This window comes from Rissa tridactyla, chromosome 1, assembly GCF_028500815.1.
Source record: "Rissa tridactyla isolate bRisTri1 chromosome 1, bRisTri1.patW.cur.20221130, whole genome shotgun sequence".
Lineage (NCBI taxonomy): Eukaryota > Metazoa > Chordata > Aves > Charadriiformes > Laridae > Rissa > Rissa tridactyla.
In genome coordinates, this window is record NC_071466.1 from 209,544,171 (window position 1) to 209,567,520 (window position 23,350).

Sequence of the window (23,350 nt, forward strand, 5' to 3'; positions counted from 1 at the left end):
CTCAATGGAGCTGTGTCAGCTTTCGCAAACTGGGCATCTTCATTTCTGCTCTGCAAAATGTAGTGGGGAGCATATGTATTTAATTCTACATCCTGACTTGTGGTTCTGTCTCCAGTACATCTGACAGCACTCTTGATAACTTAAAGGTTTTGTGAGTCACGGTTAATTACAAATCAAGTATCCCAAAGCCCCCCTGCCTAGAAGGACGAATGAGAAAGGCCATGGTCACAATGCCTGACTGTAGAGAGTAATAAAGCCTCAGCTGGTTACATGGGAGATGGATGTTCCCACTCAAATGTTGCTGATGGCTCCATTCTTCAAGATGTCAGCAAAGGACTTCATGACAAGGACTTCACTTGTGACTTCATGAACAAAGGACAACAGGGTTTCTCATCTGCTAATATGCTTTGTGTTAAATAGGCAAAGTCAATTTGCCTTTAAGACTTTCCTGCAAAGTTCTTTCATTCTGTGCATAGGTGAATCAAGCACATTGAAAAGCTGAACTTCAGTTAGGATTTTTGAATGAAATAGTTAAGAAATAAAAGGAAATTTTGTTTTCAAGGTTAGAAAAATTGTGTCTTTGGTGTTATTCCCATGTGATCAGTGGAACTATAGTAGGGGTGAATTTTACTTGGCATGTTTAGCCAACACTTCATCTAAAACTAATTTTCCTACATTTAATCCCCTAACCAGCCTCTTTCACTTTGTAGGGTCAGAAAATGGGAGCCAGTGTCACTGACATCACAGATTTTCTTTTAAGGAAAAGGCAGGAAATATCACCTCACTTCTAATTTGCTATGCAATAATCACAATGTGTCACTTTGTTTATTAACCAGATGTTGACGTATGATTGCAGTATAAAAGTGACCCCACAGTCCAATCATAGCAATCACTAACAGGTTAGATTTGGTTTAAATAATGCCCCTTCCTGCATTGAAAACAGGTGTAGTCCCATCCAATGGCCAAACTCAGCACCCTGCTGCTAAAGGCAAGCAGAAAGTTGTACCCGTGTGATGGTAGGTGAGCGAGAGACCTTTCTACGTGCTGTTATTAATTATGAAGATAAATGCGTCTTAAAAAGGGCTACAGTTCTTGGTGGTTTCATAGGAGCCTTTGTGAAGCCAGCTCTGGAGATAGCACATAATATTTACTTCAGAAATCAAAACAGGTATTTTGTTTCCGAATCTTACAGTTCTTACAATTTTCAAAATTTATGAAGAAATAGTGTCACAGGAAAATAAAGTGTATTTGCTGCTGTGAAAATGCAGAAAGGCACAACTAGGTACAAAGCACAAGAGGAGATCCTTGGTCTCAACAACTACCTCGTTGCTGTTTCAGCCATTGATTTCATACATTTCTCTTAGAAACCAGACAAACTTCACCTTCAAACTAGTTTGGTGTTCTGTCCCTTATTTTTTTTATTTCTGTTTCTCCTTCATTATTCTCTTTGGTATTTCTTCCTATTGCTTTGATGGCAAATTCCAAGCGAAGCGAAGTCAAGAGTTTTCTGAGTTTTCAGAGTGAGTCTCATGGAATAGCTGTTTCTGCAAACTGACATTATCATCAGCTTAATAGGTAAAAATACATTTAAAACAATGTAACTACATCTTTTCACACCTGAAACATTCGCTCTGAAATTCCATTAAAATATTGCATTTTCTGCATTAAAATAGGGACTTCCATGGGGAAGCAGAATTTAGGAGACACAAGAGACAATTTCGAAGCGTATACCTAGACTGCACCAAATATATGATGCACTGGCACCCTAATTCTAATTGCTCAGCTGGCTACAAAATAAGACATAGCAGAGCACACCGTGACTCCCCACCGTTCCAGGCGGATGTGTTTCCTTTCCAAGGAAAGCAGGGCAGGGAAGGAAGTGCACATGATTCTCACCTTTATATGGCTCTGATGGTTTAGACAGAGACTGTGTTAACTCTGTTTTTCAAGATTTTTTTTTTTTTTTAATACCCAGTAAAATTCTAACAGGCATCTAAGTCACTTTTGAGATTAAATTTAACTTTAAAAAATGGCTTGGGCATGTGGAACAGACTCTAGCCATACTATATATTTGTCTAATGCCAATCATTGTTTAATGTCTGACAATAAGAAAGTGTCGTGTTCCTGAGGACTCCATTTGAAGACTGAAGTTTAATCTTTTATCTGCTTCAATTATTTTTCCATTTTTTGCTTTCAAATTTGTATTGGCATTACAACTCAGTAACTAGGTGATGGTTATGATTTATCTTTACAGTTTAGAAATACTAGCTTTTAAAAGTCTTTGTCAGAAAATAAGTAAGTGATTTTTATAGATTTTCATTTTAAGTTCTGGAATTGTTGCCATTTTTAAATGAAAGATTCCTTCCTTTTCCTCAAGATCAATTTCCATTTCAAAATTTAGTTTTCAACAGCTAGCCCCCACCCCCGAAACATTTTAAGTCAAAAATTATTTCAAGGAAACACTATAGAAGTATCGCAATAAAAATGTTTTATTTATTCATCTGGAACTCCAATTTGAAATTCTAAATATATTAGACCAAAGCTTTTGCCCAAGCTTACCGCAGGAAGTTTTCCAAAATCTTAAAAATTCTCACTGCAAGAGAACTGTATTCCTCCAGGTTTATTCATTCAGCCTGGATCTTGAACTGCAGAATTCTTACCACTGATAGCATGCAAAACTCTTTAAAATGTTTCCCTCCAGTAGGACCTCAACGCTGCCTTTCAATCTTGACCCAAGAAAGTTTACTTGAACCATGCACCTGAGTTCCTCTAAAGCATCACTAGTCCCTATCACTGGATTGGTGGCAAATGGCACATTCAGTCTCTTGTTTAAGCCGCTACACAAATATCTCTATATTCATCAGAGGTAATTGGTGGTAAACGCCTGAAGAACTTCATTCAAGTGATTGCCACCCATTACCTGCTTGGCTGGCCATGTGATGTTGCAAGCTCCAGCCTGTGTAACATGCTCTAATCACTGTGCCAGCTGCAGGGACCTGCAGCAGGTTGACAGGAGAACCCAGCTCGACCTTAGCCTGTGTGGGTTGGGAAAGAAGATGGGGAATCAGAAGGCATAATATGGCTGTAGTCCTAATTTTCAAGAGGCAAAGCGGTTCAGAGAAGGCGACGGAGTGGTATTGGGGTCTTCTTGGGAAAAGGTAACACCTAGGGACAAGGACAGGAGAAAGGATCTTTCTCCTCCTGTGCGCACACACAGCCCAAAATTCTGACCAGAATCAGGTCTTCTGCCACTGGTAAAGTAGGGAGCTCCTGTTTGTCTCCACTGTGCTGTTGTAGACTCCTGCGTTCACAGAGCAGATTTGGTCCTTTCCTATGACAAGGGTGTGCTAACTAATCCTTCTCACTTGCTGCCACTGATCTCAGACCTGAAAAGTTCATTCTGAAGAGATGGGGGAAGTTCTGAAGAGGGGGGAAACAATTTCACCTGTTCAAATTCTCTTAAACTGCTTATTCCCTCAGGCAAGCTAATCAAATAACACACCTGTGGAAAGTGAGTATGGAGCAGAGGAAACCCTGCGCGGAAACTCCCTGAAGCCACAGCTGTGTGTGCTGTCACTGGAGTATGCCCAGTGCGTAATGGCACGTTAGGTAGGCATTGATCTCAGCCAGTTTATGAGGTCTGTTACAGAATTGAATCACTTACTGCTGAAACCCATGGTGCAGAAATTGCTACTTCCTAAGCTAATCCATTTTCAAATTAGCTTCCAATTGTGACTGATGACCTCACTGCAAGTCAGTTTACCTAATTGCTAACACTGACTAAGGGAAGAGAAATCAATCTTTATACCTCTTTCTTTGCCCTATTTTTCTTAATTTTTAAATTCCTCACAGCTTCCTTTCACACTGCTCCGACTGGGAAGATAGGCTTTAAGAAAAAGCTAAGATTGCTTAATTGTCTACTCCGGAAGACAAGAAAGGTAAAGGGAAATCAATGGTTGTGAGTGCTTCACTGACAGGAACGTTGAGAATGCATATTCATTTGTTTGTGCTGCTTTCCTAAATTGTTACTTAGCTTCTATATCAGAAAAAGACACAGACTTCTGCAAAAAGAGGCTCTGTTTCTCAATCACTGTGAATAACTGTAGACAGTTCACTTTCCAGTTTGTAGTTGTAAAGATAAGTCTTAACATGAGAGTGGGCGCAAGAGCAGACGGAAAGGGAAGACTTGATGCTCATGTAACTTTTAAAAATGAATAGCAGGCTGCCTCATAAATCTGTTTTACATGACTTTCACTATGACAGGTGGATGCTTTTTTTTTTTTTTTTTAATTTCTAAGGAAGGCTATATGTAGAGAAGAGAGTGCATAAAGAATACCCTATACAAGCATGCTTCAAACTGAAGAACAGAAAACACAGGATCAAAACAACTAATACAGGTACATCACATTTTAAAAGAAGCTCAGACCTACATCAAATTACAGCGACCTTTTCTGGGACAAAGAAGCATCTATTTGAATCCTCCCTAAATTTGACGGCATCGAATTCCAAGCAGACACCTCTTCAGAGCTGTGACACATTTATACATAAAGTATATTCTATATGGTAAGGTAAAGTGTATAGCAACGTACAATATAAACAAGCTCTGAGTACCATGGAAACATATTTCTATTTTTCTTATTGGAATATGAATCACATAGAACTAAGAAATTATACTAAAAGAATGAAAAAGGAAAAAATAGGCACTTAACACTAATTCAGTAAAAGAAGTCATACAGACCTAGCCAAGCTGTTCCTCAAAGCAGTCAGCACAAATTAAGTAACTATTAAGTTCATCCTGCACTGACTAGAAATAGGAGGCAGTGAGAAAAGGCTCTCTGTGCAGCCGAGTAAGGGACAGTCCAGATTTCCATTTTGCTGTGTCAGCTGGCTCAGAAGCAAATCTGCATTTCCCCCTGGAGAGATGCAGATGTACTTTTTTAATAACAAAATAGCCAATATGTCTCTAAATATGATTATCATAACCACATATAACTTGTTGTACAACTATGCTCAGCTTCATAGGTAGGGCAGAAAGCCAGAAAATGTGGTGAACATATCCTCTTCCCCAACCCCTTGACCTACTAGTGTGATGTTTATCTTCATGCTGACATTCCTAAAAATCTATATTTCCCCCTTGAATCAAGCTACCATATATTGAGAACAGAATAGCAACTAATGTTCTTTTGGCATTTTAGAAACATTTTTTCTTTGCATAAATTGCCTTGCTTTAGCTTTCCTTTTGTACTCCTCTGTCTTCGTTGAGTCCACATTTTATTTCTGACTCTGTGACTCTCCGCAGCCACTCCTGGTTACACGTTAAAAAAAAAAAAATCCCAAGGAAACATTGTGGCTTGTGGTTTCAAATGTCAGTTTTACTATGTCCCTGAAATTTAGACATGAGTGACATGTTGACCTTTGAAGTAGCATTGTCGTGGGACATAGCTGAGATTTTCTATTGGAGTGAGGTTTGCCTTTAACAGAAGAGGAATGTTCAGATAGACTGATTGGTACTTGGCCCCTGGCTAGGCTAAAAGTATAGCTTTCCCTCTCAGGCCTAATTCCTAGCATAGGAATGCACAGACAAAAGGAAACACAATAGGGAGATAAATCCAGCAGAAGTTCTTCCAAGCAACTTTATAGACGTTTAAGCTATAAATTGGAACACATACTTCTTCCTTTGGTTATTCCTTCCATTTTTGACTGTGCCTAATAGATCATTAAAATATGCAACTCTATTCTGAAATTTAGATGGATTGATGAGTGTTTTCTTCTTGGGGGAAATGTTTCGTGAGAGCTCTAAAGTAATAGGATAAGGTATAGCTTATTTTCTTAAGACTTCTCTAATCGGCATTAGTATGCAACTCAGATTCCAAAATATTTGGACCCCCACTGAAACAAACAGAAGTGTTGGAGGAACAGAAATGCACTAGTGACCTCAGAGCAATTTTTAATATTCTTAAGTGTTGCTTCCAAATACTAAAGTCTTTTGAAGTGGTGTCTAGCTATTTTTCTATGATATCTGGGGATAAACTCTATTCTTTATTTATCTAAGCAGGGGTTCTCCTTCAGTGAATCTCATAATATTAAAGAAGCTAATTGAATTAAGTAATTATAAAAGGTACTAGAGACCAAGCCCATGAAACCAAACTCATCTGCTATTAAGAATGCTCAATGTCATTGTAATTTTCCTATCCTATTTCAAGAAGCCTTCAGAAATGAGATTTACTCAGTGTTCCTGTACATTTAGCTTTCAGATAGGACCTCCAAGAGGAAGTCCTATCAGGAAGTAGGAGGATACCATTAAAATACACTAAGTACTTGTAATTGCTTTCCAACAAGTACAAATGACTATGACAGTACTCAAGATAACGACAGCATTTTCAATAAGCTCCAGGTTGGGCAGCTGAGACTAAAGCTTCGGTGCAAGGATACTTCCCTTCTAGAGACAAAGAAAATACAAATTTGTTTATAAAGCTAAACTTCACTGAAAGATTTCGGCCTGTCACTGGATACAGCAGCCCTGCTCAAGGCATGGTAGTATGCAGGACAGTGATTCTGTGACTCTTTCTTCTCACAAGCTCAGGATCCTCTAAAATAACAGTTTCTCCCCCAAAGGAGAACTGAAAATGCTACTTTTTCTGATGAATGTAAAATAACCTGCATCAGAGGATTTAATCATCTGGATTTTTAAAAGAAAATAAAAAAAAAAAAACAAATACCTTTGCACTCTTCCATCACTGTAAATGGTACAAAAGTGGAACTTTGAAGCTTTTTTACTCTCCCACATTGATGTCAAATACAACTGAAAATCAGGCCTGTTGTCATTTCTGTATAAACTGACCATTATAATAAGACATTTTTGCTGTGACTTCAAAACTAGCTCGTATCTGTGAGAATCTACAGAATGGCTGTGAAGATTTTTCCCATTAGATATTATCTGACTACTGACGGATTTCATAATTACATCATGATTCTGTACTCCATCTTTCTGGAGTACAATCCTGTCAAGAAAAAAAGATGTATCTGCATAAAACATGGATTATATATTATAACATCTGTAAAATGATAAATTATCTACTGCAACTTCATAGGACAATACTAGTATGTAAGACCGAAAAAGTGAAACTACTGCTTAGAACAGTTTGAAAGAAATTTTGATTACTGGAGTTCAATGGGTATCTCTTAAAGTTCTTGGAATTAAGCATAGTATTGTATTGAACATAACAGAAAGCATATGATGGTGAAATAACTATATTATCTTTATCATTTTTTTTTCATAAACTATCATAAACACCCCAAAAAGATATGCATACAAGAGAACAGAAAGAGAAACACAGTATCTACCAGGCTGCTGTCATGACTGACATTTTAATTGGCTCACAAGTGTATGGGGACTGCAGTATGTTTAGACTTAATTTCCACATGTACAATACAGCCATTACAACTAGGCTCTTCTACATCTGGGAATTAGTTTATAGCCTTGCAACTGTTGCTCATCTGGTCTTCTGCTGTCTTTGCCATGAACATGAGTCTTGACAGAGAAACTGTGGCTGGATAAAACAGCTAGCAGATATTAATGTAGTCCCCTTAGGTATACGAGTTGAGAACGTACCTCTGTAAGCAGAAAGGAGCCCAAACCACAGTGTTTTGAATCAGAGATAAATAAAATACGGATTTCAGACTTTGAGTGCTGCTTCTTGTGTTGGGATGGGAAAGGCAGGGTGGGTGAAAGGTGCATTGGGTACGGCAGCACATACAAACAACACCCAGTTGAGAGGACTCATGAGGACTGCTGTTCTTCAACTCCAGCTTTCAGGACACATACACGGAGCAAAGGCCATCTGCATTACAGCTGGTTGGGACTTCTCCAGAGAAGTTCCTTTTCTATCCAAAAACTATGATTTGTCAGAACAGATCTTTTTTTTTTTTTTTCTTCCTAATGAAAACTAGTAATTTTCAAGCACATTTTTATTTGAAACTTTTCTCAGATAGATCCATCACAGAATATCCCAAAGGAGTACATTTGCCTTTACTGTACTTTTACTTAGACAAAACATGAGAACAGAGAATTAATGCATGTGTGCCATGGTCCAGTGAAGATAATGTGTGCGTATGTGGGACAGCAATCAGAAAGACTGTATCTCCCCAGGGATATAGACACACAGAAAGTGATATGCTTGGAGACACTTCACAAACAGGGCTTTGCCCCTTCCCTCTTTTGAAAGATCACCATGAACTTAAAAAAAAAAAAAAAAAAGGATTTGAACTGCAGTCTCCCATGTCCCCTGAGATCTTCCATAGAAATTTCATTCTTTTATCACCATCAAGCCAGCCAGACTCCAGCCTAATATATATAATATATATGAGAATTTTCAGAAACCTAAACAGTTGCAATAAAAGCAATGAAAAGAGACTGATTTTATTCTAGGATATATCAGAAGCATGAGAGAAAGAGAGTTTTGTTTTGTTTTTTAATCACAGGTGATCTTCATAACTACTGAGCTATTTTAGAGCATTCACATCTCAGTATTACTAGGAAAATAGGAGGGTAGGGGTTTGGAGGTTTGGTCAGGTTTTTTTGTTGTTGTTGTTTTGTTTTTCTTGGTTCCCCCTCCCCTCCCCCCCTTCCTGTTTTTACTTTACACAATTTGATTTAGCATGATGAAGAAAATAAAACAAATCCCCAAACCCTGAAATCTTTCAGAAACCAGAGTTCCAGTTTTCCAGCCAGCCCTCATCCACATGGAGGCCAAATGCTTTTGTCATATTATTAATTCAGTCTGCACAAGAGGTTGTGGTTCTCTCGCTAGAGGAACTCTGCTACGAAATGTGGTGCCAGAAAATCTGACAAGTGCCCTCCCTCCCAGTACAATATTTTGGAGAGAGGAAGCACAGAGCAGAAGGCGGACTCTTTGTGGGTTGCTGGGGGATGGTTTGCATAGCGCTTACACTTCTTTGTGGTGGGGTTTGAAGGGGGAGAAAGTTGGAGCATTTCAACAGCCCTTCTTTCTCCATCTCCTGCAGTTTATACAGGACAAAGAGAAACCTAGCAAAAAGAAGAAACCAATGTTGTCGCTTTCCTGCCTTTTCTTTCATCTGACAACAAGGTCTACCAGCAAATACTAGCAGATTGTGTGTTATACCCAGCGCCTGGGAACACATATAGGAAAGGTTTTGGCAGTACAATAAAACCAAATATTTCATGAGAATGAGTGCTCAGTTTCAGATGTTCTTTTAAACCACACTCAACTATATGAAATGTGTGGGTTTCTGTTTTTGTTATTTTTATCTTCCTCTCCTCCTATTTGAAAATACCTATTTTCAATACTTTTTTTTTCACCTTTCAGGTAAATATATTAACAGTCATATTGACTACTGTGAACACAAGCATTAGATCTTGGGAAGATGATTGAAACCCTAATAAATTTGAAACCGTTTTCAATTAGTACACAGGAAATTTACTTTGTGAGCCATGACTTGTTTTATTAGTGCCCTGGAGGGCAATTTAGATTGGAAAAATCAGGACATCATTGTTTGCCAAAAAAAGAAAACAGATACTTAGCTTTCATCTATAGTCTGGGATACAGCCATGAAAATGGGACTAAAATATTATTGAGTATCAAAAAATATTTATACATTGGGGTCAATCATAGTTCCAGAGTGTTGGAAATGACATTCATCCCATCTTAAAGCATGTAGTTAACTTGGAAGTTTGCCACTTGCTAACATACTGCTTTTACTTTTAAATGAACCCGAAGTAAAACCTTTATATTACATTTTTAATAGGTACAATCAAGATATGGGAACGGTTGCTCAAGAAAGCAGGAACCTCCTTAAAATTTATCATACCTCTCAAACTTTAGTCACCTGTGTTTTCTGTGGGTTTACATCATACACCCCGTTCTCTCTTTTTCTTCTCTGTTATTGTTCAGGTTCCCAGCTAGCCAGGAATAAAAAAAACTTACATCAAAGGCGTAAGACAGAGAGAAGCAGGTACAGAGAAGGGCTCCTGCCAACGCATAATCCCTTCTAAAAATACGAATAGCAAGATCAACTTTTATGACTGCAAAATTTGTTCTGCCAATTGTGGTCTGGCCAGCAAGGTGAAAGAGAGGATACACCCAATGAAACTACTCATAATATGTCTTTGCCTGACGTACACAAGCATCAACTACAAAAGTGTTCCTTGTGTGTTAACCTGCCTTGACCTCATCCACCTGAACAAGGGCCTCTTGCAGTGTGGTCTATAATTTTTCAATGCTTTTTAATCATAGCCACGTCAGTGTCTTTCACACTTCAGCAAGCTCCTTCAAATGATGCCAAGCTCAGTTAGATTCAGCAGCACTGGACCATGGCTTAAACACTTAGGGCTAAATTATCATAACTCTTTCTTGGTCATGCAAGGGAGGGAGAAGGCTCTCCTCCTTTTCCCCCACTGTGAATGTAACTCCAGGGGGAAAGGACAGGAATTTTGCTTCTCACCCTGGTGCACCTTGCTCCATATGCAGCACCTGATAGACAGGGTGAGAAACAAAATTCTCCAAGAAAAGACGTGAAGTGCTTTGGTCTTTTCACCAAAGCGTATACCGAAGGGATGCAACTCCATACAAGCATTCATACCGTTTGGCATTGAGTTTCACCTGTACAATGAGCACACTGTAATCAGGTAAACGAAGCTGCTCCAGAAAATAATTCTAAATAAAATCTAAATAAAACTAGTACTCAAAGCCTACCTCTGTGAGAGGAACCTATATGAATAGTGATCATAATTACTCCAGAGCTCACACAAGTGAAATTACCCTGCAGTCAGTCACAATCCCTATAAGAAAGGGAACGTTAAAAAGTACAGGGGCATTCAGTAACGAATCTCCAGATACATACAGGTTTTGTGAGAGTATTAAAAGGCCTTATGGTTTTCCTTTCCCATCTGAAGCTTTCACTTTCAAAGTTTGTGCTTTTCAAATCAATCATAGATGCAGTATCTTACACCTTAAGCTATTTCAGACATGCAAATATCCAGCCAAGAGCTTAACTCCCAAGAGTGAACTCTTGTAAATGTTGCTTCCTCCAGAAGAAAAAGGCTACCAGGTGTGAAAACAGCATTTACAGTTCACAGCTGTAGCGTACCTATGGTCCTGTCACACATTCACACTCTGGACACATCTGACCCTGAGGCAGAAATACCATAGTCTCCATTCCCAGCTCCCCAGGAGAGAGGGACCCTGGCATGCCCATCCACTGAAATTTCCCAAATAAAAGCAAAACACACAAACGGCACCCTAATCTATCGGTTGCCACCTCAGTAAGCAAGCGTGGCATTGCCGGGACACATACCAAGGACCAAAACTGAAGGGCACAGCATGGACTGCGCCTACGCCTTGTTATAAGCATGGTATCTACCTGCCTCCATCAAATCAGCTGTGTCTATTTGAACTTTTAGCTGAGGTTTTAACAGAAAGTTAATCAAAACTAGCATTCTAATCCTTTGCATAAATTTCAGAGTACTAGTTAGGATCTTTAAGGAACATAGTAATTCTGCACAGAATTCTTCATTACTGGGAAGCTAGCAGGAATGAACAGTTAGTTTTAACCTATTTATATATGTGTCAAAAAAAAAAAAAAGAAAGAAAAGAAAAATAAAAGATCTTACCTCACACAGCCGCAAGTGTTTAATGGTCAAAGCAAAATTATCCAGTTTGATTGGTGTCTCTTTTGATACTCCTAGAGGAAAATAATTTAAAATTTGAAATATACAACTAAATTACATTAAAAACCATAAAAGATTGCCTACATGTTTTGAAAAGTAAAGAAGAACATAACTGATTAACATAGCATTGCTTTAAAGCATCCAAAGCCTTGACTATATAACAGGGAACATTCTAAATTCAGTACGATTTGGGAAAGTACATGGCAGGGGGCTTGTGACGAAACACAGTCTTATTGCTCTTGTATAAAATATCAGCCTTTTTGCTGTAATGAAGTGAAGTCATCTTGGTTTGCAACTGCAGTTTGTTAGGATTGTCTCATTAATAGGAAAAAAAAACAAAAACACAAACCCAAACAAAACCAACCCCCTCTCTCTCCCCCCAACCCTCTAAATTCATCATTTTTTATTGGAATGAAGTTACATCTCCTTTTAAAGGCAAGCCTTAGACATAAGACATTGAACCAAATTAGTTTCACTTTTTTGAAACATTATACCATGGTTTTCCTTTGGCCTACTCAGTTAATCTTCCTTAGGAAGAGGGGAGGGGGGAACGCTTATTTGGAGAGGGGACATGCAGTTTTGCAGTGCTGTATGAGCAACGCACGGCACAGGTGTGGAGCGTCGCATAAATAGTCTTATGGCAAAAAAGCTGCAAGCAAGAGCACGTGCCAGGGAACCTGCTCTGACATTAGCCAGAGTGCTGTTACAAACAAATCATGTTGCCCGCGGCCAGGAGCTAGGCAGAACTACTACGCACTTTTTAGCCTCGCGGGTCTACTCAGACACCTATGCGGGCATCCACGGAGACTAAATCCAGCCAAGGAAAGTTGATCAGAAAGCCAAGCTCATATCGGAGTAGGTCAGAATACCTAACATCAAACTTCAGCAGTAAGACAGCCTTGTTCTCTTCGCTGGAAAAACTCAGATAATTCACCTTCCTACACTAAGTTCAGACTATATGAATCCCCTTTTCTCCACCCAGTCTGTTGTTTTTTTTTTTTTTTTTCCTGAAAAGGTACAAGAAAAAAAGCTACATGAAAAATATTTAAGACTTTCTTTAAGCCTTTCCACAACTCATTAATAAGAAATTCTCCCAAGTAAATGGACCTTCCAGGCCCTGGCACATAACTTCCACTGGCAATATGACCGTCTTACCGCTGCCTGACACCTATCTCATGAAGACAAACACCTGGGGCTGCAGCTTCCTGCTCTGGCACCTAGAGTACAGCCTGGATCAAGAGGTGCTAAAGAGTGAAAGGGCTATGGATGAACAGAGACAAATCCTTTTCAAAACTCTCTGTATGGAATTTATCCATGAAAGATCAAGTCCAAATGGAACTAAACCCAGTTTGGTCTACAGTCGATTTATTTCACTGAACGTCTCAAATTAAAGGTTTCTGTTTGGAACACACGGACTGTATTGGTTAATGCTGTTGTATTTCTGATAGCAGATGCTGTGGGACCCTCAAAATTTAGAGGATACATCTTGTGTTTTAATATGTGCTTGCACAATGCCTAACATTCCTTGGCAAATAAGTTAGCAACATTCTCACGTAAAATTGTGCAAAGTCTTGCTTGTTACATGCGAGTATAGTTTAAAAAAAAGTTTCTATATTTGGATCATGATTTACAGTTTCACTGAAGTGCTCTGGCTTTCTAAACGTGATTGACACAGGAGGAACTATACTAAATAATATTTTAAATAAGGAAGAAACAAATGAGATTACAGGATACTTTTCTTGTATAAATGTATTACAAGAAGTTCATTAAAAGACAGTCTAGCTTCTAGTTTTAAAGAGCTGGCAGAAAAACACCTCATCCACTGGAAGAAACCAATGTTGTGAACTTGCCTACATCAGCTGTCAAAGAGAAGCCAACATGCACAATTAAAGTAATTAGAAAAAAAAGTTTTAGTATCTCAAAAATACAAGAGCTGATCTTTTGTAACCTAGACTGTCAATGATTTAAAATGAAATAAATTGCCTTATCTTCTAAAGGGAAGAAAGTTAATAAATCTTACTTTTTTTGTTTTTAAAAAAAAAAAAAGAAAAAGAAAAGAAAGGAAACAAACCCACCCTATACAATAGCTGCTGATTTGCTCTCCGGGGGCACTCTTCATTTTTTCCCCCCTAATGTTGTTCTTTTCAGGCTAATGACAAATTTCAGACCTTCTTCTGTCTTGTGTTAAAACCTGAACAAAGCCCAGTCAAGGAAGTGGAAGACATTTCCATGAGCTATGGAAGCAAGATCCAAACTTGGTGCAAACCCATCAAATCTAACAGACCTACATCTGCAGAGGCTAACATAAACCATTTAAAAAGGAAATTGAGACAGAATGCATAAAAGATACCTCTATGGAGTCTTTCATTTTATCTCTCTTAATCTGATCCTAATCAATTATTTGGTAAGACAACAGAATATCCTAGGAGTATTAAATGGGTTTAGCAGTCCAATTCTCCTAGAGCTTTATTAATCACTACACTGCCTCTATGAACATCCTACTAATCCAGTCCTCTCTGGACAATGTTTTTTCCTTAAAACAAAGAAACAAACCAAGAAAAAGAACTGGTTTTAAACAATTTAAATCTGAAGTTCCTCTATTTCCTGTGATATGTATGCACATAAATAAACTATTGACTTTAACATACAACCGCTGAAGAAAGCATACCCTTAATTATAGTAGAATTTGAATGATATTAAAATATTATTATTGTGATGCTTCTGTTAAAGTTCTATCAACACTTTCCAGAAGTACGGTAAACAGCTGTATTTTTAGAGTTTTATCATCTGGACAGAAAAACATTCTCCATATTAAAGTTTCCAATTAAAATTATGTGTTAAAGAGACTAAGCTTTTTAACATCAGATGTGGAAAAGGCCCAGAATTTATCTCTAAGCCACAAAAACATATATAAATTAAATGATTTAGCATCAAGTTTGTTTTTTTTTTTTTCCCCCTGCTTTTTAAGCTGAATTTCTAACATCACAGAAAATATGCTAAAAAAAAAAACAAAACATGTCAGAATTTTTAAAGATTCTCAAGAGGGGCATCAAAAGTTTAAGCACCCAGCATTATTAATCCCTTCTGAAATTCCTGTTGCAGGTGCATGCATTTCTTTCTTATGCATATGAAGCCAAATGCAAACCTCCCAGTCGTAAATAGAATGAGTACCACTGATTTTAAACAATTTTACTAGTCCATCTCTCCAGGCAAGGAAGGACTGACAATATTCTTGTACCTCTTTTAGATGTTTTCCTCAAACTACTATTTTATGGCTCAGACACGGCAACGTGAAGACCGACCAACCCACCCACATATACATGTAGACAGGAAAACTAATCTTTGCTAACCAATTTGTAGGATCCTCACTGCTTTTTCTTGTATGCTCCCACTACTTCAGGGCCAATCACAGAAGCCAAACTACCTCCTGCTGGATTTTACAGCTGAGGTTTCTCAGTCCTTTATAGGCACCATTTGACCCCTTTCCAGCTGGCTCTGATAATCACATACGGGCAGCCGAGGCCAGCCCTACCTCCCTGCTCCCTAAACAACTGCTCCAGGATTGAAAGGAGTAGACCACCCTGTTAAATATTCTGCGATTAAAACAGCAAAAAATTTAATAGGAAAATCTGCTTATTTTTATTATTTCTTACAAGACAAAAGGAAGAGAGAGAGCAGAGAGGGACCTTTTGTGGATATGATTAACTTTTATTCACTTGAAAGTCCAATTTGGAAATAAAATGTTGAACTATGAGCTTTTGTAGACACACAGCAATTTTAAGTTAAGCAGATATTTCATGTACGCTTCACTATGTTAGCTTTGTCTATGGAATACTCCACATATGAAATGTTAGTTTGGAAAGCTGTTTTAATTAATGGGTTTGCACAGACTTGAAATAAATTCAGAAGAAACAACTCTTCATGCTTCCATGTTTAAACTTTTTTTTTTTTACTCTATGATTTGTCTATGTTATATACAATATATGATAGAAAGGTCTTAGTGATAGGTAAGAGATAATTCCGTGAGCTCACATTGTCTCAACTACTGAGCTTGAGATGGGACAGAACCCCTTGGAGAAGGGATTATATTTCCTTGAGAACAAATGAGGATGTCCATGTCCATGCCACCAGCTGTGAGAAGCTCCCTGGATCGTGGAAGAAGCATGAGAAGGAAGACTGAGTTTGCAGCATGGGCAGACACTCCTGACAAAAGCAGAGAGCAAATATGTAAGACCCGTGGAAAAGGAGATTTGTCCAGGTAACAGGAATACCAGTGGTGACTGGGAACAAGGTCTTGATCTGAAAGCTATAGTGGGCAAGGGGGAGATTTCAAATGATTTTAATTTCCTTCACCAAACATCTCTGGGCTTTCTCTGAGTCACCAGGTGGGTTTTTTTTTAAATAAAATGCAGTTTTGAAGATCTGTCTTTTTTCCTCACTCTAAGAAAAAGTTTGGACAGGCTCATCTCAAAACTCTGCCAGACTTAAGAGTCCTGTCACACCATCTCGTCAAGTACACAAAGGTGCGAGTGAATATATCTTCATAAAGATATTCCTCATTGTCACTAAACATCAATATTTGCATAAGAAAGTAGTTCTTGGAGGTGATGTCTGGCTTTGACTCAATGCTAGAACTGTTTGCCACAAAGCCTCGAGATAAGCTGCAAGCAGATTGAAAAGTTATGTAAAATATTTTTTTTGTGTTCTGCACAGAGATAAACTTTATCCCAGACATAATAATTGTAGGATGAGTGATAGCATTTGAGAGAAAGTACTCTTAATGGAGAAATGGCATGTTACTGTAAACATCACTTTCACTCCCCAAGTCATCTCCAAAGGTACATTTATGAAAATGTAACTTTTCAAAATTAGACTCGTAGACGGGCAAAGTCTGTGCTTGTGTTTGGACAAAGTACATTCGATTCTTGTCAGTCGGGTTTCATGGTCTCCGGTTGTCATAAACTTTCTCAGAAGCTATATTACGCATACTATTGTGTGTCTGCATAAAATTTTGGAATCCCACCAGCAGGAAAAGAGATGTAGAAACATTTCCCTGTCTTTGAAATTACTGGTGAAAACGAACGCAGGCATTTTCAAAACTGGCCTTATTAATGAAAGCCTTTCCTGGCTGGTACATATAAGGGCAAACACATTATTCCCAATGAAAAACAGGTTTGGAAAAGTGAAGGAGAAAACCTCATGGGTGGTCTTCTAAGAAAATAAAAACAGAGTTTTATGCTCTAGCTTCATTTAAAAAAAAGAAAAAAAGAAAAGGTAAATGATGGCTGGCCCAGAGGCACAGGAGCAAGAAGCCATATTTGAGTCCAAGAGGACCTGTATTCTGTGTTCCTAAGACCAATGTGGGTAAATGTTGTGTGTTTCCCAATTCTGCTTCAAAGTCAATGGAGCGATAAAGAGTTTCAGTCCCTGAACTGGCTGAAGCGAGACTGCTGTGGAGGTGAGGCACAATTGAAAGATTCTTGTATCAGCAGAGAGTCTAAATTGACTGTAATAGGCTTTGGAGTAGGCTTTTACCCTTGAGCAGGCGTCTCCAAGACACTTGATATTATGGCATTAGCAGGAGCTCAGCCTTGCACTTTAGCAATGTAGTACTTTGCAGAATCTGTCATTCTGTGTCTTTCATATTTTTAAACTCTTTGCCTCTGCTTCCTGTTAACCATGCACTACTGTCTTTGACTACACCTTTACTACGTAGATATATACCCATTTCTGCTCTTTTTAAGATGGGAGGATTAAATTTTCTGATATTTGGGAGAGCAATACAGTCATGAATATTAGAGTTGTATTGTCATTCTGGTATAAATTTCTATTTCAGTACACTGGCAAACACCGAACTTTGGAGGGAGGATAAAAAGTAGAAACCTTCTGCTAGTGTATATTACAGATCTTAGCAGAATAGAGAGCAGTCGCTAAACTGTTATTATTGATTGGCTCTGCTCCGGTCTTTTAACATTTATTTTCTGCTGTGACATAGACAAATCATTTATTGTGATAAATATTCTGTTTTGATCTCTTTTGGTTTATGCCTCCCAAGTAAAATTCCATTAAGTCGAGCAACTACATTTCTTCCATATGCAAAATTGCTTATGACATTTCTGATTGCTCTGTGATAAAGGTTCCAGGGTGAATGAAAGAGATGCAGAAGCAGATATAACTGTAGATTAACATAACGTAATGCTATGAGGTATTTTACTTATGGCAGAGGCAGTGAATGAATCCATCTCCTATGCCTCCTACTCGTGTTAAGCTTCCTCTAGGCCCATCTAAATACACTATTGCATAAACGTCATCACATAACTTTGGCATGGCTGTAGAATTACTAATTGGCTACACTGTTCTTACTGATGCAAGACCTTCCCTTTCTTCATTAAGTCATCTTTCCTGCCAATAGATGTCACAGGACATGCGATTTCCTTCTGAAAATGTCATTAAATGTGACAAATACATAAGCACAATTTGCTTCCTCCCCGAGGCAGGGATCCAGAAATTTTGCACGGGATTCTCTTGCGTAATACTCCCCGTCGGCTGGTTTGGCAGGTCCAGCCAGCACTAGTAGCATAAACCAACTTCGTGAGATATACTTTTGAAAATGATTCATTCCAATTGTAAACAAAGAACAACAGAGGGGGAAATATCAACAATTTTAAGTTCTTCACTGAATGTGTGGATTTTTTTTCATTAAGTGAAATATTCTGCTACCATGCTATGTTATTCCCTGCACTGCAAAGATGCTAACTGATGATCAATAAAAGATGTTTCTACTCACATTCATGACCTTCATCTCAAATTAAGTCAATAGTAAGGCTCCAGGCCATTGGAAAACATCGAGTCTCAAATGACATAGTAATATACACTTGAAGACAGTGCAAATCTTGTCATTGAGTTCAGTGCAAATGTTTCAAGGCCTTCTGTTCTAACTCAAATGATACTGTATTTATAACCAAACCCGCAGGACAAAAAAAAATGCGGAGTCTTACCTAAAAGCTTACCACACTCTATACCTCTATTAAGGAAAATAAATCTGCTGGTGATAATTCAGTAGCTTACTTTAGCTTAATTAGATGGTCTCCGTCAAATTCCAGTACTGATACTGTCTATGTTGTCTTTACTTTCTGGTACTGCTGGTACTTTCATTATAAATTTTATCAAATAGATCTGAAGTTGCAACTGTTTTTAGCCATTAGAAATATCCTGTTCAAGACTAAGGAGCATTACAAAAAAAAGAAAAATCTTGCTCTATTGACGTACACTAATCTTTTGAAGAAAAATAAAAAAGATTTAATCTCCTTGACTTTAATTCAGAATTATAATTTTTTTTTTTTTTGGAAGAAATATGTTCCTTCTTTAGAAATAAAACAGGTTAAACCATTTCTCTGCATCAAGGATGGCCCTATGGTAAGGATTTCTGTATTGACTGCTAAGAAACCAGGTCTTGTAGATGTATAATAACTCTTAGAAAGCTTAGTGGAAAAGAAAATATGATAAAAAAAAATGCTATGCTTCATTGTAGAGCAAAATATCCTCTTACAAGGAGGATATTTTTTAAAAAAGAGCAGTTTATTCTCTGATTGTGTTCTGTCATAAATCATACAGACAGATGTGTGCCTTAGTCACGCATCAAGGTTGATTACCATTTCTTTAGGTTTATACAACGCAGGCTAAGGATTAGACTTTTTTTATTGTAACTTTTTTTTCATTTTATAGTAGAGAAAATGTAATATTGCATGCATTTTTCTTTGTTACAGCACATCTGTACAATAAAAACAATATTTACATCATACAATTTTCTGCTGTTATGAAGAAAGATCTAGTCATAGCTGGGTCTGCTTGTTCTCTTTCTAAGAACACATTTTGGTGAAAGTCCTCATACAGGTTAAGATAATGACAAAAATTTTTCATTGCATATTCTGCTACCCACATGCCTATCTGCTTTTTATATTTTAAAAACGGATTTATCAAGAAAATCTTAGAATATATATATAGATGACAGTATCTAGAGAATAAATATTTACCAATTTAATAATTAATCCCTGACGAATTCCTGCAGCCATGAGTCAAGGACTTTTAAATAACAGGGTGTGTATAATGTTTTTTAACTTCATTGTACCAGGCCAGCCTGAACTAGAAGTGGGATTCTTCCTTAGTATAGTTCCTTACCAAAGAAAACTCTGTGGGAGGAGAATATATACATAAGGGATAGTGATCTGACCTCAGCTATTATAGCTAGTCATAGCTGGCATCAAGAAGAGATTAACATGAGGTTACCCAATATTTCTATTAGATAGAGTTCAGATTTAACATTAGTCATGGATATAAAGTAAATTTTGATTCTGCTTTGGAATTCAAGCTGTCTTAGTTATCTGCCAGCTCCAATGAACTTACAAAAACAAGATTGTTATATCGCACAAAGGAACGAACACATGGCCAAAACAAAGAAAATTTCACATTTGACTGAGGAACTCATAGTGGAAAGATCAATGTTCATCGGTGCTTGAAACTTACCAATTAGATGTATTTCTTTAAAATTGAAAAGCAAAGTAAATATCTAATTCATCATTGAAATAGCAGTCACTTCATATCATTTCTGGAGGTGAAATGTTTGACAAATGGCACTCTCAGACAATCTCATGACAAATGCTGTGTATTAATACCACCATCACAAAACTGTCTTCTCTTTTTGGCTTCTCTTTCTGCAGAAAAGGCCAAAAAGACAAGAGAGGTGTGTTTGCCTGGGAAAATGTTAGACTGCTTCAAGTTTGGTAAAGTAGAGCATTTCCTGTATCAGTCCAAGAATGTTAAAACATGAATAAAATGTGAGTCAAGGAGTGTTTTTTGTCCTATCATATTATAATTCATAACATAGTGGATCCTGACTCATTGATGCCTTAATAGAAACAATAAACCTAATATCTTAGTAGCACTTGACTTAGAAATTTAGTGGTGTGTCACACACTGTGCTTAGCACTCATTTATTTCTTCTCCTAGTCTGGACAGAAATGGGTCAGCTATGTGTTTTGTTTGGTGGTTTTTTTTTTGTTTTAGTAAATATCAAAACAATAAAAAAAACCTTTGCAAAATGTTCAGGGGGGTTAATTTTTTTTTTTTTTCCACAGGGGTACATTTTTCCAAATAACTGTGATGTTTACGTTCACTCTGACTCACACTGGAAGGAAAGGAGGTGCTAATATCCATGATCAAATCAGTTCATAAATTTACTTCATTGCCTAGTCACACCATCAACACTTGTTTTTCCACTGAATTTGTTTCGCATTATTTCCTGTCTTCCACCTCACCCATGAGTGGTTTTAAACCTACATCAACTGAAAAACGTATACAAAATCTTCCCCATGCAAAGCAGCATTGTAAAAAGCAAGGTGACTTACCTTTTGACACTTCTCCCTCAAAACGGAAAAGTTTCCTGCTTTTTTGAACAAGAAACTCTCCTATGAGGCTCTTCTCTTCCCTTGCCTGTCTTACACTGTGGCTTTAACCTCTGCCATCGTTATAATTTCCTTAACCAAGGACTATGATGTCACAACATTTTCAAGTTATGATGGACCTCTTTGGATTCTGGATATAATTACTACTTTTCTGGGTGTAGCTATGCAGTTGTCAAAGAAAAAGAGATAATATAAAAACACGGAAACAAACTACAATGTCTGGTTCTTGGCCTATTTGTTCTTTATGTTGATATTATTTGAATACCAAAGTCTCTGGTGTCTTAACCACTAACATGCAGAAACATTTTGCTATCTTCTGAAGGAATCAGAAAGTAAACCACTGATTGACTTATTTCACCTTTCACTACTGAAACCTGTTATTGGTTGAAAGACAGGAAGAACCGGTATTTCTACTACATCTCATTCTACCGCCTAATCAACTTTCTCCTTTCAGCAGAAATTGAATATTAAAATTAGCTATAATGTAGGTCTATGTGATGATGCAGCGTACATAATGTCTATTTTCCGGCCATCTTTGTGCCAATGAATACGCTTTCCTGGATAAATGACTTTTGGGGCTGTAAAGTCACTGAAAATTCTCTGGCAATAGGAACTCTACACAAAGAAACATTTTTATTGCGAGCTTTGCCATTGCAAGTAAGTTGAGCAATATCTGTTACTTTGGATTTTTAAAACTAGATTTCAAACGCTAATTTCATCTCAGCTGGGGATGAGGTCTCCCAAAAGCGGAATCCTAAAGAAATCAGCTTCTCAGTCTGCTAAGCAAAACATCAGAGCCAACTGATCAAGGCTGAAATCAAAGCTGAGCTCAGGTCAGGAGAGTTTAACCAGGAGGCACACTTCCTCGCAGCGCTGCAGATGTTTATTTTCCCTGCTGGGATTCTCGACATCTCCCCCAAAAGCCAAAGATGGGATGTCAGTTTGTCCAAGCAGCTGTGCAAACTGCTGTGCTAAGAGTGCAAAATCCTTACTGATGTGCTCTGGCAACGAACACAGATCTGATGGCAGCCCTGTTTTAGGAAATCTTGTGCTCTGTCTTTCCCTCTCTGCCCAAGCTGAGCGTGACACAGCTAAACATAGGGTAATCTCTCTCACTCAAAAAGGAAAAACGTCTCTGTGCACCTTACCCTGTGATATATAGAGCTCAGCCTTGACCGTCACCTGTGGGTTGGATGTGAGTGTAGTCAGAGAGTGGACGCGCTCTGTGTGGCACAGAGAAGTGATGAAATCCTCATCAGCAGCCTGGAAATGAAGGTCAGACATTCGGGCTTCACGGAGCCCCATGAAATGATCTCAGTTTACTTGAGGTGCCTTGAGTCATGGGGCCTCAGAATGAGAACACCAAGCCCTGCAGCAAGTAGTGAAGTCAAGAGCCATAACAGCAGCAGTATGTGTGCCACGGATACCTTCACAATATTGAGGCCGGGCTATTGTTACTAAATGCAGTCACCTGCAACACAGGGAGCTTGTTTGTGCCTGGAACAATTGCTTTTTAAGTATAATGGAAGAAGCAAGCATCACTTCCAAACGTCTGCCTGTTGTGTAAATGGTGTTTTGTTGCTTTAGCTCACAAGCAAGTAGGAATTTGTTGGTTTGTCAGCTTGAAATAAAACTCAGGGAATCTATTTGAATATCATGGCCCATTCTTTGTTTTTGTTGGGTGTTTTCAGCTTGATGACTTAAAGTACAGAGGGTGGGTACGGTTAAACACCCTACGCCCACTCAGTCATTCCTAAAATGTATGTTCATTTTCTCCAAGGCCCCTCTGGATTTGTGTCACTGCAGCAGTGCTATGCCAGGTCCACAAGCTGAGAACAGACGTCCTGCTCTCACTCAGCTGCACATCCCCTAAGACACAAGTAACCACTTGGTGGAGAGGAACACACTCTGTGACTAACGTGGAAGTTCCTTCAAAAATTATTACAGAGTTTTGCCTTAAGCCTTTGAGCCTTCAGACTTTCTGGCATACTAAACCAAATCATTCCTCAGACCCTGTCCTACCAGTTCTAAGCAAAAACATTGGAGGATACAACATGCCATACAAAATAATTTTCTTTCTTTATTTGTTAAAATTCCTCCACTAAAATAATGAATATCATATGTCTATTACTTGCTAATGTGCTGATACTGCAAAAAAGGAATACCTCAACTCTCAGCCCAG